The sequence below is a fragment of the Syngnathus leptorhynchus genome, chromosome 6 (assembly GCF_054491065.1).
Source record: "Syngnathus leptorhynchus isolate UIUO chromosome 6, UIUO_Slep, whole genome shotgun sequence".
Lineage (NCBI taxonomy): Eukaryota > Metazoa > Chordata > Actinopteri > Syngnathiformes > Syngnathidae > Syngnathus > Syngnathus leptorhynchus.
The window spans coordinates 7,651,460-7,670,334 of record NC_141200.1 but is presented as its reverse complement, the minus strand read 5'-3'; positions in this window follow the sequence as shown (position 1 = coordinate 7,670,334).

The window sequence follows — 18,875 nt, the reverse complement described above, 5'->3', positions numbered from 1 at the left end:
GTTTTCAATTCAAAAATGAAATTGCAATTGTATGAGACATTGCATGACACATCTCAAATTATAAGCAATAAATATGTAAACAATGCCTCAAAATGATAGAAATACAGTGTTGACAGTAGACAGTGTTTCATAACAATAATTCACCATAATTCATATGTGCCTGTGGATGGATTGGTAAAAATAAATGCAAACGTACTGCACTGGTTACATTCAAATGGATAACAGCAAGCCACACTTTTCAAGATATCTATATTTTATCATCCTTATCCTCTCTCATGTTCTCTTTTTGTAGTACCTTGCTATTATGTATTCTCCAAATGCAGACTTCCTCTAAAAATGTCTAATTGCAGATGACATTTTTACTTAGACACGTTGCTCTCGCGAAAGCAAATCTGTAAAAGTTAAAAGCTGGGTGAAAGTGCACCTGTAATATTTGTTTAGAAGGGGTTGACTCTCATAAACTCCATGTTGTGTGTTCATAAGGAGGTTTCCATACCTTGTGCTGGCTCATTTTTTTGTATCATTTTGACATATTTTTGCTATCTTATCGGCAGTTACTTGATTAAAAAGATTGTTCTTGGGTTTCCAGAAGCGGATGGCATTCTTCTATACTAGGCTGCTTCAGAGCCGTCAAAGATTGGCTTTCCTTGGAGGTGGGTTAGGCTCCTAATCGTCCAGATTATCTTTTTGTTTTGGGTAGAATCCAAAGGGTAGAACAACGTTGTACTTGGATATCTTCTAATACTGTACTCTATGCATGATAGGAAGGTTAGAGTTGGCTTTTGTTGCTCACTGATGGATTGTGCGCCTGCGGTCGTTTGCTCTGCAAGCAGAGCTCTAAAGCTATGTTTCTGGTGTTTAATGGTCTCCCATGAGCCTGCTCCCGTTTTTACTGGCCAGCTCGTGCGAGGGCGGAAAAGACAAATGTGATGATGCCTGAGGGGGAAAGGAATAGAGAAGGGGAAAAAAAAAAGATACGATGCGGTAGCTGAGTTTGTGGAAGTATTGGACGCATCGATAGGAAAAGAGGGTAAGATGGACGTTGACAAGTAGGTAAAAAGAAACAGAGACGCGGGACTTGTGGTGTAAGGTAACTCAGAGCGCTGGACTCAGTCTGACTTGCGCTGATGGATGGGCTGTTCCACAGGAGACGTCTGACGACTGGATGAAAAGGCTCGACTTTAACCACATGACATCCCCTTGAACCCAATATGCTCTCCAACACAGCGCTTGTCCACAAATGTAAGAGCATGGCCGAATGCACCGCTCATAAATCTGTCACTTTTACTTCAGTACTTTATCATTTTGCAAGCTCTTGCAGCACCTTATTGAATTAATACTAAACATGTGCCCCCTCCCAAAATAAATGAAATTTTGTTTCTTAAAAGTAAAAAGTGACGGGGAGAATAGTATATTGTTGTGGATTATTGTTGTGGCTTTGTTTTGTTTGTAAATCAATTTGTGTGATATCTAATCAATTTCCACAAGTGGAATAAATTGACATGCCATGTATCCATTCCAGCCTCCCAAAGTATATTTTAAAAGAGAAACAACATATAATTGTCAAAGATAAATATGGAAACACAATGACGGCATGGTGGAGTAAAGGTTAGCATGTTTGCCTTACAAGTCTGAGATTTAATTTGTCCTTAGCTGTTTTCCAAACTGTGACATTAAAAATGTAATATTTGCAAGACTTTAATGAAGCAAAAAAAAGTCATACTACAGTTGTTGTTGTTTTTTAAATTAAAAGTGGGACTTGGGGATCAGATTCAAGGCTGGTGACAATATAACCCAGCTTGTATGCTTTTATTGGTTTCAGCAGGTCCACCATCAAGTTCAGGGTCACACTATCAGCCATTCATCACAAAACAGACTCCAGCATAGAAGGGCCACTTCTCTTCCCCAATTTAGGACAGCTGAGAATGCAATTCAGACATTTCGCTCTGTAAAAACAGTTTTCAATGTACCTAAAAGTACATGAAAAATATACTTGAGTACTCACTTTTTACTTCTCCCTGTGTTTGATAACATATCTGTACTTTGTATTGTCAAAATAGGCTCATATCTGTACTCCTACTTAAGTAACCTTCGTAACCTCAGATGATTTTCCATCTGATGTGGTGGCAGGAAGTTGGTGACAGAGCTAATTTGGCAGTGGGTGTTTCTGGGTCTCACTAAAAGCTTCATTTGAGGCTTGCTGCAAAACCAGCGGGAAGTCGCGGTCGTACTTTACGACCTGGGTCGTCTGAAGGGATGGAGTCAGTTACAGGGCAGAGAGATGGGAACCTGCACGCAACCACCAGCACTGAAGATATATATAGTGGCTCTCCTCCACCTCCCCCACAGCCCCACCACCCTCCCTCAGAGGTGAACGGGTCGTATAAAAAACACATTTTACAGCTTATATGACCTGCTTTCACACAGACTTCCAAAGCTTTTATTTAGGATGTGGTTGGGGCCACTCTCATATGGTCACCATCACGACTCCAATGTAATTCATGCATTTTTTATGTCAAATATTCTCAAGTAATCACAGAATAGTAATGCGGTCCCTAGTGCATTTAACTCTGAATTTTCTTCACCTCGAATCATCCAGTCAAATGTATTTTCAGATTGTGTTCACAAAATTATCAATTTCAGAATTCGCAATTTAGAGTTTCCATTAAAATTAATCTAAACAACATTTTTCAACCACAACTACCCAGGGTCACAACATGCTGTACTGCACAGGTGTTAAAGAACTGCCTGACAATTCTGTAAGAAAAGTGAAATGGGGTAGGGGCTTTGCGTCGGGGTGGGAAGTGGGGTGCTGACAGCAACAGGATGCATGGACATTGTCACGGGGGTTGACTTGGGGCCCTCCCATAGTGTCGCACACTGCCACCATTGTCCCGAGAAGAGGACTGACCGCTTGTTTGCTCTCGTTGACCAGGTACCTCCATACCAGGTCACCCAGTCCAGACACTCTAAAGCCAAATCTTAATTTGAGGTAAGGGCTGAAATTGATTCATTTTAATCATTCACAGATTTACCTTGACTGACACGATTGGTCATCAATAAAAGGACAGTGACGACAATGAATGAAAGAATAAGTGAAATCAATACAATAAAAATGACTATTTCTCACCATATGGTCTTAAAAAATAAATAAAAATACTCCAGAACAGAAGAGAACAGAACCACTTGAGAATCCAGGTACTAATTCTTGAATGTTGTACGTGCCTAATAAAATACAATCGGTCTTATGTCTGATTGCCAGTAGATGTAGAAGGAATGCTGTTAACATTGCTAAATGCATGTGCCATATGTACTACGTTGTGTATTTAAGAGTCCGCGCCTTGTGCCAATCACCTCCGGTGCGCTGAGAAAATATTTATTCATGTTTAGCACTTCCTTTTGTTACCCTCTGTTTCGTCTCGCACTCCTACAGTGATTTTTCTCTTCACTTGGTACCATGTGGAGTTCCTGGTGTGTAAATCAACACCTTGGCTGACACTCCACAGCATCAGGCTAATTGCTCATTTAACTGACACCAGCTTTACAGTAAATGCAAATTATAACCTCATGCAACACTGAATCGTGACAAAACCAGGGACACGTGCCCGAGATGCTCTAACAAACCCGTATGGTCGGTGCCACAAGCAGCTGGTGCCCCACTGTCCTCGAAACAATAAAGGCAAGAGAGAAGCTCGATTGTGGGAGTGGTGGGAGCTGTTCGAGAACAACTTTGGCTGGGTGAAAAAGACAAAAACAAGCTAAAAGGGTATTGGCCTCTTCGGAGGACTGGTGGCTAATCACACATTCCTAAAACTTGGATCCATCCGTCCATTTCCAACACTGCTTATATGCATTTAAAAGCCACTGCGTCAGAAAAGAAAGGCACATAGTAACACATGCTTGGAAATGCATATGGTGTTCATCACGACAGTGGTTGTCAAAAGTGTAGTACCGTCACTGCATATGGACCACCCAGTGTTAATGTTCTATCTCAACGATTATTTTTCCGTCACTTCATTTTCACACAGTGACAATGTAACGTGTTGGTCATCCACCAATTTTCCGTTGTATCAGACTCATAACTTGTTTGCAAGCCTTTCGGGAAACAACAGTTTGAGGCACCGCATACATAATGGTGCCTTGAAAATTTGGAGTTATGGGTTGCGGTAGTATTAGCCATTTTTATTTATTGCATTTTAAAAGTGGAATTTTGATCAGGTTTCCAACATTTCCAACTTTCAGCACAATGAAATTAATGAAATATAGACCAAATATTCAAATATGTCGTTGGGCATCACATTACTGAACCACAATTGGACGATTCAATTCTGTGTGGCCCGTAAAAGGTTCTATGTGAAAACAGGACATGATTGCGCAACCCGTTTTTGACTTGGCATGATGTACGCTAGTTGTGCTTTTCTGTTCATCCTTTTTTTCATTCCTAGTCATGTGTCCTAAAGGCTTGTCGGTTGAGATGATCCAGTCAAAAATGATGAACATCTGTTCTGGTGATAATGTGGTCATTTGTGTGGGAAATGAAGCTAAAATGAGCTTGTGTCCTGGTCGCTAGTCCTTTTCATTGTCAGCGAGGCTGGACAGTTGTCATTGCGAGACTTATTGGACCACTGTTGGCATGCAGAATTAAAATCCACAAGCTTGCTTGTAAAATTGTGCTTTGGTCTCATTTAATGGGAATACATAAAACATTTGCAATGTTATGTTATGAAAACGAGTTAAAAAATATACTAAATAACTAAAGTGAAATATGGCATGTTGTTATGCTGGCAAAGCCTCTTTTATTTTGTGTTACCCTGACCACAGAGAAAAAAAAAAATATAGCTCGTAAAATGTCTCTTGATGTTCTTGTGTGTCTGCATGTTTGTCAACAAGGCAGTCAGGAGCACAGTAAACGTAAAATGTTTACGTGCTTCAAATCAAACCCAATAAAACTGGACACCATTGAAGAGCAGTTTTTAAATGACTCATTCAATGACAGCTGCTTTCAATGTAGAGTTCTTCATATTGCCAGCCCTCAGTTTGACAGATCTGTCAAAACCCACAGAAAATTTTAATTTAATGCTGTTAGTTTGTATTAAAGTATATTTATGGATATGGTGAAGGCAATCAGATCTGCTGTGCATGCTGATGGGGTGTCAGGAGAAACTAGGAGAAATTCTATACTGTATTTGTCAGAGGATATTAAAATTCTTTCACAACATTACACTGAATAGAAATCAGCAACACCGCTGCTACAAAGTGTTTAACACTTGCTAACAAGGAATCTTACATTTCTTGATACGCAAAAGTATGTTTTACCACTGATGGGAATTTTCATGTGTCAAACTACATCAAGCAGATCATCATCTCGCATGAAAAATTCCTGTCCAGTATGTCGTATGTTTGCCGTTTTCCGCTGTCATATCAGACTGTCTGGTCAGGCGTCAGCATATCAAATCACCAGGATGAAGAGTGCGTATGTTCTGTTAACACACTCGCGTGAATGAAACCATCTGCACGGCATTAGAGCGACAGTCTGTTGCCTTTTTCTGCAGATGTATGAAAACACACACCAGCCGGCCACTCTAATCTGACTCGGTCTGCTTTTGCTGTTTATTATTTCAAGCCGAAATGGAAATGTGCAGTAACTGGACTTGCGCTGGACTGACAATTGCAATGACAATTCCACCGAATGTTGAAGAGGAGGTGTCCGGCAGCACTGCCAACAATTAAGCTTATACCGTAAAAAAATAAATAAAGATGTGACGTACCTCAGCTACTGGTCTCTCTGCGGGAAACCTTGAGGGAGAAGTAAATGTGAAAGTCATCGTAACAATCTTCTTGTATATTGTTTTATCCTAACTCCTGCCGAAATATCTTATCACTGAGAACAAGAGCGCCTGGAGGACAGTGGAACACCAACAGCAGCCAAAATTCATATTTGGACTGTACTTCCGAAATGTTAATTTTCTGAGCATGGGTAGCAGTTTCATAATTAGATTTTGAAGATTTTCGGTGATTGGATTGGACGCGGTGCAATTTAAGTGTCTGTACATCTACTTTGACATTCACTCCATTAATCCTCTTCAACCACAGCTTCTCCGTTTGTTTTTTTCCCCAATTCCTTCTCACACTTTTTCACTGTAGTATCATGCATGTTCCTGCAGTCTTCGTCTATTCCGTCCCTACAGGGGCAGGCATGCCCGACACCATGACCTGTGTACCCTTGAGGTCAGCTCTCTCCACACCAAAGCCAAGACTTCTACTTCTCACAACTTGAACTAGCGGAGGAAATATGTGCACCAACATAATTGATAAGTGCAAATGAGGAATGCTAAGCAATTTCCGTGCTGCTGGAAATACAAATATACATGACCAGCCATCACACAACCTAGACAGATTCTAAGATTGCTTGATGTACATTTTCAACCTTAACAGCCAACCTTAAATTTTGTAGACGAACTAAACCATCATGCTACATTTGGTGTATTCCAACACATTCCTCGTAAATAAATCAGAAACTGCCTATGGACTATAATGCAGTACAAGGAGCAACAATTTATATTGTACGTTTCATACATGAAACTATCTTTTATCCTGAAGTGGTACCTCGGATATCATGTTGCCACGGTGGCAAGTTTACACCTTTCTACAAGGCAGTACATTAAGTTATTGTATTGCTATTGCACTCGGGAACAGACGTGATAACATTAGGAGAGAATTTGCCTTGGGGCGAGACAGCACGACTTGATCTCAAAGTGAGATGTAAATATGTGGTAAATATGCGGGTAGTAACTAAGAGCAAGCATGCCGGCGTGCGCTTTATGATGACATGCAGCCCACTTAATGGATTGATGGAGTGCTCAATGTTTGCTCATAAACTTGCGGCTTTTATAGAGTCTGTATAGGCTCATAATACGAGTGTGAAAGTGTTCTTCCGGGAATTGAAACACTCGCAACTATCGGTGCGACTAGTAGTATCAGTTTTACAGCAATAATAACTCAATAATGATGACTTTGGAATTTGACCAAAATTTACTGGGAAAAAAAAATCCTATTAACCCTTCCCATACATCAACAGTCCAATCAGCACTTCATGTCATTGTTTTACTATTATTGCTCGTAAACATGGCACCAAATACTAAAATTAGCACTTCATCCCAATTTTTTATATTCTGATTTAAGTGCATGTTAGAGAATGTACGTGCGAATGTTTTACATTGCATCATTTTGGATATGCTATATCCTAAAATCAAACTCTACAAAGAATAGAAGTTAGTTTTTGTCTTTAAATGAGAAAATGACCATGTAAACATTCTTCATCCATTCAGGCCTCATTATAAAGTAAAATATGAAAACCCACCACGGCTGTGTTAAAAATATTTCAGTGGTGTCCAAGATCAACAAATAAAGTCCACGCGTCAAATGGAAGGCCTTCCAGAAAAATGTACTGCATCATTATCAATCTTTTCACTTTGACTGGAACAAAAAAGTCAGTGTGTCTGGCACAGTACGAAAATATAAGCTGAAGCCAACGTGCTTGTGTGTCAGTGGGAGAGTGGGAGAAGTTTTCAAGTTTAATAGCGTCGTCAAAAAAAGGCGTAAGAGTTTGTCCGCTGCTTCAATGTGCTGAGAGGACTGATTGTTTAGATCACAATGGCCTAATAAATAACACGTAATACAAACATCATGAGAGTGGACTTGCCTACTTTCCAGAATCATAAAAAAGACATGTAGTGGCATACACCTTTTCATAATGCTTGTAAACAAAGGTACACACCATCATAAGGTTGTTTTTGTTCTTTGACTTGAGAGCTTAAATTTCAAATATGAACACCATATATGGTGGCAGTAGCTATACTCAAATTTAAGTAATTTCTTAACTTTAAGCCTTGAAGTATACTAACTAAATGTCAACAGTTATGGGAAAATGTCATTGATGCGCTAACACATAGCATCTATGTGGTCGGGTATAACGCAACGGATATTTGAACACAACCGGTGCAGGACATTTAGTCAGACAATATAACAATAATCACAGACATATATTTTTTATCCTCTGCAAAGAATCACTAATATTACTCGCGCTCATTGAATCCCAGAGATTTTGAAACTGTAGTTTCGTTTATGACTATTGCTCAGGGTGTTCCCCGACTACTGCCCGATGACTGCTGGGATAGGCTCCAGCATGCCCGCGACCTCCGTGGGGACAATCGGTATTAGAAATGGATGGATGTATTACACTTCCCCCTAGTGGCCAAGTCATGCACAACAGAAGCCGCTGTGATGATAAACATTTTATCACAATTAAACTTTTAAACAATGTGTTTTTGGGGTGTGTTCTTTGAAATCGTAAAGATAATTTGACATTTGAGTGTTTTGAGTTCCGAGCATGATCATGATTTTTCTCAAGGCACCACTGCATTGAAAATAAAAATCAAGTAATTTTGAACTTCTCAAAATTAAAAAGAAACAAACACTCATACTCATTGTTGTGTAAATGTGGACTCAATCAATCAATGCATCTTTAAAAAAATAGTTATATAATAATGTCGAGAAGCACTGTGTCATTTATTCCCCGTCTTTTGCAGTGTTATGGAAGGCGAGTGTGAGAGCTAATTGGGCCTTAAGATGCTAAGTAGAAACGTGCTGTCAGCCAGCTTCCAGCGCAGTCTGTCACTAGCATGCACAGCAAATGGGAGTTAAGTGGTTGTTGTGGTTGCACTGCCATCGAACAATCCTTCTTGTTCAATGTCTGCACATATTTTTCTCTCACTGGAGCCTCTTTGTTGGAGAAGCAGACGTTATCTGGTCTCTACCAATGTGGTACTGCTTAGCTGGAAGAAATTCCTGAGATTGGAGTGGTGAGGTTTTGTGCACTATTGCTCCCTTCATACTTACAGTGAATTTATCACCAAGGATGCAATCCAGACCCACTTGCCAAAGGTGAAGGCAATGTAGAAAGTACAGCCTATAAGTATGTATTTTTTAATTCTAGTATTTATTTGAATATATATATGTATACATATATATATATTATATATATATACACTATAAATATATGTTAAGTTCAACAATGTGACTATTGCCAGTCATGTTGCATCAGATTCACGTTTCAATAGAAGAATGTGAAGCCTTGATATTTGTTGATGTTGTCGTGTTGTACATTATACTCTCTAAGGAGCCTTTATGGCTTGAAATACATCCCAGCTTTCATTTAAGTGTGTTTGTTTCTGGGTTGCTACATTTGAGAATTTTTGAACCACTGTCCTTATATTGTTCTTGTCCATGTGGTTGTCCTTAAAAAGAAAAATTGCTCTGGATCATCCTTCATTCATGTTGCTCCATGCTTTCTATCTGGTTGCTATTATTTCCTCTTCATCCTGTAGCTTCCATCATAATTTTTCCCCATTTTAACAGTTTACCAAGAGCCATGCGTAAATTCAGTTGACAAAGCCATCATTGGGCACGCTATCACACAGACCAAACATTCATTCCAGGGTGGCACTTGAACATGTGAATATTTATCCATCTGAACGATGCTGAAGGACAAAGCCTACAAGCCATCATTTGGTACTTGCTTAACTTGCCGAATAATCTGTCTCGGCCCTCACTTAAGACATCCCAATTAGTCAAACGAGTCATTAATTTTTAGCAGGGTGTTATTAAGATAAAGTTAATGAAGGTAAGGCTAATTAGGTCACGATGAATCGATGTGTCTGGGGGAACCATTAGCACGTTATCTACTGCTGTTATCACACACTTGTCCGCTTTTACTGAAATACTTAAAAACTTTATAAAGTGTCGCTGACTTTGATGAAAGTTAATTTATCCATCTTCAAAACACTTTTAGACATAATGGCTGTTCGTGATTAGTTTTTTTTAAAAGGTTTAGTGCTATGCAGATTATTATGCAAAGAAACATAATGCATGCCCTTGAAGTTTCTATGATGTTTCCAGAAAGTGAGCGAGAGAAAGTGAAGCAAACAAAAAAAAAAAACACCCGAGAACACCAAAACTCACATTATGGCAAGTTGTGTTGAGAACAGTACGGAATTCAGATTAAACCCTTATTCGTCATCTAATTGGAGGCCATGAAAATGTCTCCAGATGAGTGAACAGTTTGTTTCTGCCCAATGACATCACAGCAGCATAATTCATAAAAATGCCATCACTTGCAATGATTAAAGGGATCTACCAGATAAACTATAAATCTGTCCAATATGGCACTAAAAATGGTTCCAGTTGACAAGGCATGCAGAGCAAGTCAATTCTCATAATGTAGACAGGGATAGTTATTGCAATTATATATTTTGTAAAATGTTATGTCAATCTGAAATGAGCGTTTACGAGGCCACATTACAAGTTAACATTGCAGGTAAGCATGGGCCAGAATCAGAATCAACGATATGTTGACCGTGACATAAATATCACAGTTTTGTGATTACAACTCTAAAATGTATTTCAAAATGTAGGTATTTTCCTTCAAACACATTCAGATTTGACTTTGTTTGGGGAAAACCCTTTAAAGTGTGCCATTATTTGTCACTCACCCAAACCACTTATTAAGGTAACCACGTTCGCGAGAGAGAGCAGGAATTAGACCGGCCGATAATATGATTGGATTTGTTTTTGTGTGGTGCTAAATAATCACTTGTGGTCAACAGCTTCCCGATGAATAGGGACCGAGAACACTTGAGGGGAAAACACAATTACGATAAACAATATTGCAAAACTTGTATAATTGGGATGTTATTGACAAAATAAATGTTGTTTGAGCTTTCACAACTTTGCCAATGAGTTGAGGTTTTTTTTCATTTTGCGGTAGCCCAGCATAATGCAATACATCGCATACCACAGAGAGACCAACGGAACTTAAGATAGTTGCAAACATGTTCTTAATTTTGTGTTGTGCTTTAGTCACATCGAATCAGTTCACAATGGCCTTATTAGCCAGTGTCCCGTCTGAAAGAACAACAAAATTATTCATCTATGGTGAGTGGTGTGTATACTAGAAACAACATGCTTTGTGGAGCGGAAAAACTGTTGCAGATAGGTGGCTTGGAATACAACTGAATATGGACCAATAATCAGCTACATGAACTCATTTTTATTGGCTCAGATATCCATAAGGCTATCAAGACCGATGTCAAGGATGTACTCCTTGAATGTAACTTTACTCTATTTGATTTTGGCTTTGTTGTTTTTATTTACCAGTAGCTTGTAAATAAATTGCTTGTGCCTGTAACACCGACATGTCTCCTCGATTTGATTTTGATGGATTGCATCATGATGCAGTTGCATGAATCAAATAGACTTGCCAGGAGGTTTGGTACTTTCATTTGTGGTGATCATGAGCGGTCGGGTCAGAGCTGTGGAGTATGGGTCATGCACCAGAATAGAAAAGCTGCGGATGTCGGTGTGGTTGACTTTTCTTTCTTTTGTTTGGGTTTGAGTGCAAAGCAGCAGTATTATTACAATGTGTCTGCTCAGTGGAAACAAAGGCTCCCTTCATGTTTGTTCACCCGTAGGTCATTTAGGACCCTTTGGGTGCCATAATGAGGCACCCAAGCAAAACAAGCTAAATGCTTTGATGTAGAGATTTGGGACGGGAATTGTAAGTGAGACTGGAGGAGTGTAGTTTGAAAAGCATTAGGCAACTTCTCATTTTCAACATCTTTAGATGAACCACCCAAAGTCTGAAGTACATCAAATTAAATTGCTTGCAATTTATGCGAACTCATTAGTTTAAACACTGTTTTCTGAATAATATTGCATTTTTTTCATCCAACTTGGGCGGGCTGCAATTCCTACAAAAACAATAGGGACATCGCTGTGGTTGCTTGTGCTCAGGCCCAAACAACTGTTGCTGTGATCTGATCTTTCAACTTTGTCTCAACTAGAGGAAGTGTCTGTTATACGGGTCAATGTGGGCAGAAAAAGTCTAGTCTCATTTCAGTCAAAACACGCCTCCCGCCTCAGGTAATGCAGGTCGTATCCATCCCCCGCTCTTCACCGCGACCTACTCTACGAGGCTCAGTACAATTCGTCAAGGCTTTATTTGCCATATTGGAGTTAAAAGGGGCTTTGAATGCTTTCCCAACAGTCTTACTTTGAAGTGTATCTTTTTTTTCTTTAAATCACAAGATGTATTCTGTCAAACATGATATGTTGGAAAAGGGAACCTCAGATTTAACTTTCATGACGAGTCATTGCACAACACATGGTCAGTTCAGTACCTCCGTTTGTTTTTTGTATGAAAGTGACGTTTGTTCAAAATTTCATTCTGAATCATGGATTTTCACTTTTCGTTGAGGTGTTTATAAATGTTATGAAATACTCTATTTCGTGTTTTATGCAGTCATTTTTATGTCTGGTCTGTGTTTTTATTCCGTGCAGTGTTCATAACCGAACTCAAGCGGACAGCGACCGACCTCTTCAATTGGTCCCAGGTCAATAGTTCAGATTAAGGCATTCACACTTGACCCAAATAATGTCCTAGCACAGTTATCATATTGTTTAACTATGCGAACAAAGTCTTAGTGATATAAGCAGTAAAACAAAACAGGGTGGTGGATACTTGACGCTTGGGCTGCCCGAGCTTTCCTTTGGCTTTGCTTTGTTACACGTGATGGAACAAGGGTGCACAAATATTAGTGGGTCTATATGTGAGTCAAGGTTGCGGGTGAGGGTATAAATCTTGACGGAAGACTGCAGCAACATACATCCTCTTCTGTTTTGACCTTGCCTCAACACCGGGAGCCACATTAAAAAAGATGACCGTGAATCGATGGATCGCGGCCCTGAGACTCCACGGCTCTCGACAAGGTCAATCTTCTCCATCATTAGATGTCGAAACATACAACGTTTAAAGGCTCTGTGGATGCTGATTAGGTGCGATTACAATTCACGGAGAAGGACATTGAGTCGTTAGAATTTCGCATACATGAGACTATACGTAATAAACATACGTCAACAAATAATAAACATGCATTCACTTTTTAACGACACGGCATATCGCGGCAACTCGCATGAATTTCTGACAGATTGCTTGATAAGAGAAAATGAACATTGCTTGCTATCATTAACATGCCAGTAGATGTGCATGAAATCGTTTCTTAAACTTAGACTGAATTTGGAGTGACGTTAGATTAAGAGTGAGAATGGAGACACATTAGCTACTGTGCGTCTTGCCACTGTGACCACAATGTTGAGGGTGGGCGGGGGTTGTAGCTTGTCACGTTTGTTGAGGAGCGAATGTTATGTCTACTTCTCAAAGGAATACCATTACTCAGAACAGATCTGGTTTTTAGAACTTTATGATTCATTTCCACCCACTGTTTCCAAACATTTTTTCTGCTTCACACCCAGAGTTAAATATGCCCGCTGGGGTAAAACTCCAAGAGAGTGAACAAGACATTGAGACATGGCAAGTAGAGTGCAGACTAATGAAGCACTTTCCTACTGAGTTACAGCATTTCTTTTAAAAGGTCAGACTCTCATTTGTGAATGAGCACATTAGTCAAGTATTGTGACATGACATAATTTGCATTTCATTTCAAAGCATTAAAGCAGCACTGGCATCATTAGTGTGACATAAGTCCACGAGTTGGATGTTAATTTACATATAATGGGAAACAGAATAACAAATATTAGCATGGCGAAACTAAGGACTTTAAATATTAGTTTACTTCTCTGACTGCCTTCTTGATATTGTCAATCAACTCTACCTGTGTGACACTTGTGCAACAATCCTGGTAAGGCGACAAACCAGAAGGTCAGGCCAGTATGTGCAACATGAACAGAATAGTTTGAGATTGTCTTTAAAATGTGTGGGCTTAAGAAACAAGCATTATACAATAATGTGATGAAAAATAGAACATATAGTATCTGCTTTGCCACAATCGGAAAGGGTTTGCCAATTTCCTATTACTCCATCAACATATTTTCATATTATTGATGGAGTTGGATCTAGAACGGTTGGCATGTCTCCTGAAAGGATAACTGCTGTCTTTAAAGCCCACAGAATGGAAAGTAGAGCCAGTCTGCGGGTACTGGCGCTACCGCCGGAGTCAGAAAAGAAAAGCTTGTGTGTGTGTGTTTGCTGATATCAGGCAGCCCCAGCGATTGAAATACGGATGGATGATGCTTGTTCATGTCCCGTAATTATACAAATGCTGACAGTGTGGATGGCTTTTGTTCCTGTACCTTCACTCACTATCATGGAGCATGAGGTGGCCATGACGAGGGTGTGGTTAGTTCGGCGTTGGAGCTGAAACAGTTCAGCATTGGCAGTAATTAATTTATGGCTCTGAGGTCTTTGCTGCGTTTCCATCTATTTTTTATTACGAAACAGTAAATAACCAACAGAGTGTGGTTTATGTAGTCATGAATTGTGCATGTGCCACTCTAGCGTGTCGTCTCAAATTGAAGAGCTGGCGTGGAAAAGAGTGTGCCGCTATTTGTTTGAACGACCGAAATGTCAGATAAGTTATGGCTTTGTTTTGCCCCAGTTTGCCGCAAAAGCCACGTAGCACTAAGATGCGCATGTTTCTCTTGTCGCATGTTGTCAAAAATGCCTGGGGCGAGCTGGTCAGGACTGGGAATAGTTAGCAGTTTCCAAGGAGTAAACATGCGCTCCTTTTTCATCTGGGCCTGCACACACAGCTGTCTTTCATCACAGTTTGCATAAGGAAATAATGCAAAGTATATACATCATTGTTCACTTTGTTCCTTTTTCTTGTTTACAATTGAGATCGATAGTATCCACGCAATGGCCACAAAGATGGAATATTTGTCATTTTGTGTGTTAAAAATGGATGGATGGATGGATGGATGGATGGATGGATGGATGGATGGATGGATGGATGGATGGATGGATGGATGGATGGATGGATGGATGGATGGATGGACGCAATCTTTGATCATGCTGCTATTCTGTATAAAATGCTCTGACACATAATAAAGGTGTGAGAATGATCTGGCAACTTTCCAACATTTTGCAAGTTGAATTGAAGTAACAGAGATGGGGATGGTGCATGTTTAGGCTCTTTTCTGCAAAAAGCCAAACACCATATCTAATTCAACTTTGCTTGAACAGAATCTTTTTGAGATTCATGGACATTAGCATCACGGAGCAGATACTTTGTCGGACCGAGACAACATGGCTAAAGAAGTAAATATCACAATATCATGTTAAACTTCACCTCTCCATGCATACTCTTATACAATCTGATACTACACAAGAACTCGCCATGTCCACTTCACCTCAGGGCTTGTGCAAGTCATCCATCCATCCATCTTCTGCACTGCTTAGCCTCATTAGAACGTCGGTATGCTGGAGCCTATCCCACTTTGAGTGAGCGAAGGGGGAGACCTTAAACTGGTCATCGGCCAATTGGAGCTTGTGTAAGCCAATGCTTGAAAAGTAGGATAAAGGTACAACGTGTAGTGGAATTTTTGCAATGCTGAAATTGTTTCTTAAGAGAGTGCCTTTCTTTATCTTCAGTCATCTGATTCATAGGCAAATATGTACATGCCAAATTAGGTCTAAACAATATAACACTTGTTGGGATATGCGTTAAATTTAAGGTAATTAAACGCACGTTTTGGTATGGCCCAACAATCACACACTAATGTTTTCAAAATAACTTTGGAAGGTATGTGCGGCGTGATCACACACTTCTGTCAGAACAATATTCATTCGCAAAGCTGTGTGGCATATCAATCTCACACTTGTGTTGTTAAAATAATCATCTTCAGAGCTGTGTGTGGCATAATCCAACGGTCATATAATCAAAAGAATCATTTTCCAAGCTATGTGTGGCGGAACAATCCCACGTTCATGTACTAAAAATAACAATTTTCATAACTATGTGTTACATAGCAATCACGTTAGGTGTACGTGACCTTGAGACTGAAACACAGTTGCACAGTTACACACTTACACAAATAAAAAAATAAACTAGTAATGAGGTAAATTCTTCTTCTTCTTAATATGTAATAATGCAATTCTTTTAATTTTTTTTTCATTTTTATAATTATTTGGAGTCTAGCCTGTAAGTGTTGATCATAGATACTTAATGCAATGATGAAATTAATATTGCATTAGCATACAGTAGGTTGCTTTCCAATTTCAGTACAGATTTGCGTCAGTCGCGGGAACATGAATTTATCAGATTCTTTTGTGAAAGCAACCACACAAATATTTTCAAAGTCACATCTAACACTGACGTTGATGTCAAACCTAGAATTATGTAATTGCAAGATAGAGAGCAAGACAACACAATGGTGCATTTTCAACATTCGCCAGCTTTTTGGTTATGGCTTTCATGTGTCAGTTTTGAGGGGTGATTTTTGTCTGTCCTAAAGTGTTAGGCCAACTGGAATGTGGGCTTTGAGCTTGATAAATAAAGTATGATTCATGTGTTTTACCTGCCGCAACAGAGGTGCCCCACCGCGGTTTAATTGAAACTCCAGCTGTGGGGGTGGATGCATGGGTTGGCTTTAAAAAGGGTAGGTGGGCAGTAAATGTGGTTAATTTGTTTGTCTGGAAACTAGTGGTTCATTTTGCTGAGTCAAATCCTCTCATTTAGAGGATTATGTTCCCATTCTTGTGGAACGAGGAGGTCAGAGGGCCAATGCCATAGAAAAAGTGGAAAGGCAAAAGTGGTTTTTCAGTGGCATGTGAAGAGTGGGGGGATGTGGATGCGGTTGGGGGACTGGTGTACAGTATATGGAAGGTGGAGAGCAAAAATCCGAGGCTTGTGTTGTTCTCAGATACCACTGAATCACTCTTTTTTGTAGACTGTTTTTGTAGACTGTTTTTCATGCAAACATTTTCGACTGCTGTTGCATGTTATTGATTAACTGCTCTGTGGACAAATTTGGGTTACATCGCTACTATAGGGAGAGAGCGCCATCATAAATAACGGACCCTTTAATAGTTAATATGCAAAGTGCATACAAGAGAAGCTATGGGGTAAATTCTCAAGCATCCCATTCAGTCCAAATTTGTCACAACAATTGCTCCACACCAATGGTAGTTTGTGTTACAAGATCCCTGGCATAGTGATGAAAATCCCACAGGGTTAAGAAGAGACTGGCGTGATGCTGGCTCCCAACCGACATTAGCATAACGGCCAGGCCTCATCCACTCAAAACTAGATTAGTTCTGCTCTCCTCCCACTGTCTGATGGCTCTTTATCTGCACAGATCCACCTAAACGCCACTATGGTCGCCGGCGTCATTATCATGCACCACGAGAAGGATTGAGCTCACTGAGAGTCCGCTGTTAGTCGGGAGATTGACATCACATTTGGCACGCTTGGCGAGAAAGGACAGGGACCTCCCCCTTTGACTATGATGGAGTAGCCAGTCAATCTGTCTGCCCTATTTAAGAGTGTTCATCTGGTCTGCTAATGGCTTGTATTCTTTAAAATGCTGCTAAATGAGTTGATGTGGGTGAGCACAATCATTTAAGTGATCAAGCCACAGAAACACATTTACTTAAAGCATTCAATATAGCCTATTGGGTCACCACTGGGCTTTTCTATGTGGGGCTACGTCAACACAAAGCCTACGACTCATAACGTCAGAATTGTACCGAATTGAATTGAGCAGAAGTGAATCTTCAACTTCAATCGATAGTCACAGTCAATCTCACAGAATTCTTAGAACTAACTTTCCCATGTGATAGTTGAAAGGTTGACTGGCGCCATCACTGCAAGATGAAACTATTTGATAAGCGCTTATGGAGTGACATTACTGACTTATCAGACACACCCCTAATCCATTGGTTTTAGGTTAGTTAACATTCATTTTGTAACTGTGAAATACCTGTTGCATGTGACCGCTCTAGACGCTCATTACGCACGCTATGTCGTGTACTTGGCTACCATTCAGCAGCATTAGTGTGCAATCCTGATACTGGTCAGTGCATTGACTGGTTTGACCAACGACAGCTTTCTTGTTTCCCAACAAGATCATTGCTCTGTCAGGTTTAGGAAATAAAATTGCACCCGAGAGAGAAAACTGAGAATATACTGACTTAATCATTGACCCATCTTGGATCTGTCAAAAAAGGCACAGTTGTTTGCCTTTGAAATAGTTACACGTTCAAGTAGATGGAAATTAATGAAACCACTAAAGGGGCTCATGATATGCTGGCACATGCAAGTCAATACATTAAAATCAAAATTAATACCAGACTCCCGTATTCTGAAAAGCGAATGAAAAAGTCATTATTTAGTCTGAATACCAGAAAGGGAAAGCAACACAGTTTCCCGGAGGGCAGAAAAGTGGTAGAAGGCGCATCATGTGGCAATAGAACACATGCAGCTGTAAAAAGTACACACTATTGAGAAACTGAGAGATGTTTGTAACTATTTTTGTATTTATTTCATGAACGGCACGTTTAAAAGATTTCCCGAGATTGGTCTCACAATTAACAATAGTTACATTATATTATATAATAATTGACAATAGTTTTCTGTTTTTGATGTGTTATTTGCCCTATAACCTTAACATGCGCTTCCTCCTCTCTCTCACTCTCTCTCTCTCTCTGCTTCGTTGCGCTCTCACTCTGCCTTCTTGACTGTGTGCGCCTGTGTCTGCCTCAGCTGTGCTCACTTGCACTGTGCAGCATGGACAGGGCAGAGCTGTGCTAATCAGCAGGAAGAGAAGATTTAAAGGGAGAAAAAGTGGAATAAGAGAAAAAGTCAACACAGATGACTGAGGATTAAGAAGGCAAGACAAACAGGACAGTGTTTTCCCTCAGCTGGCGTGGATGGTGATTTAAATGATGAGGACAGATGGCAGATTTACCTTGCTGCTTCTCCACTCCCCATGAATAAGTTCACCTTGGGCTTGTCGCCGGG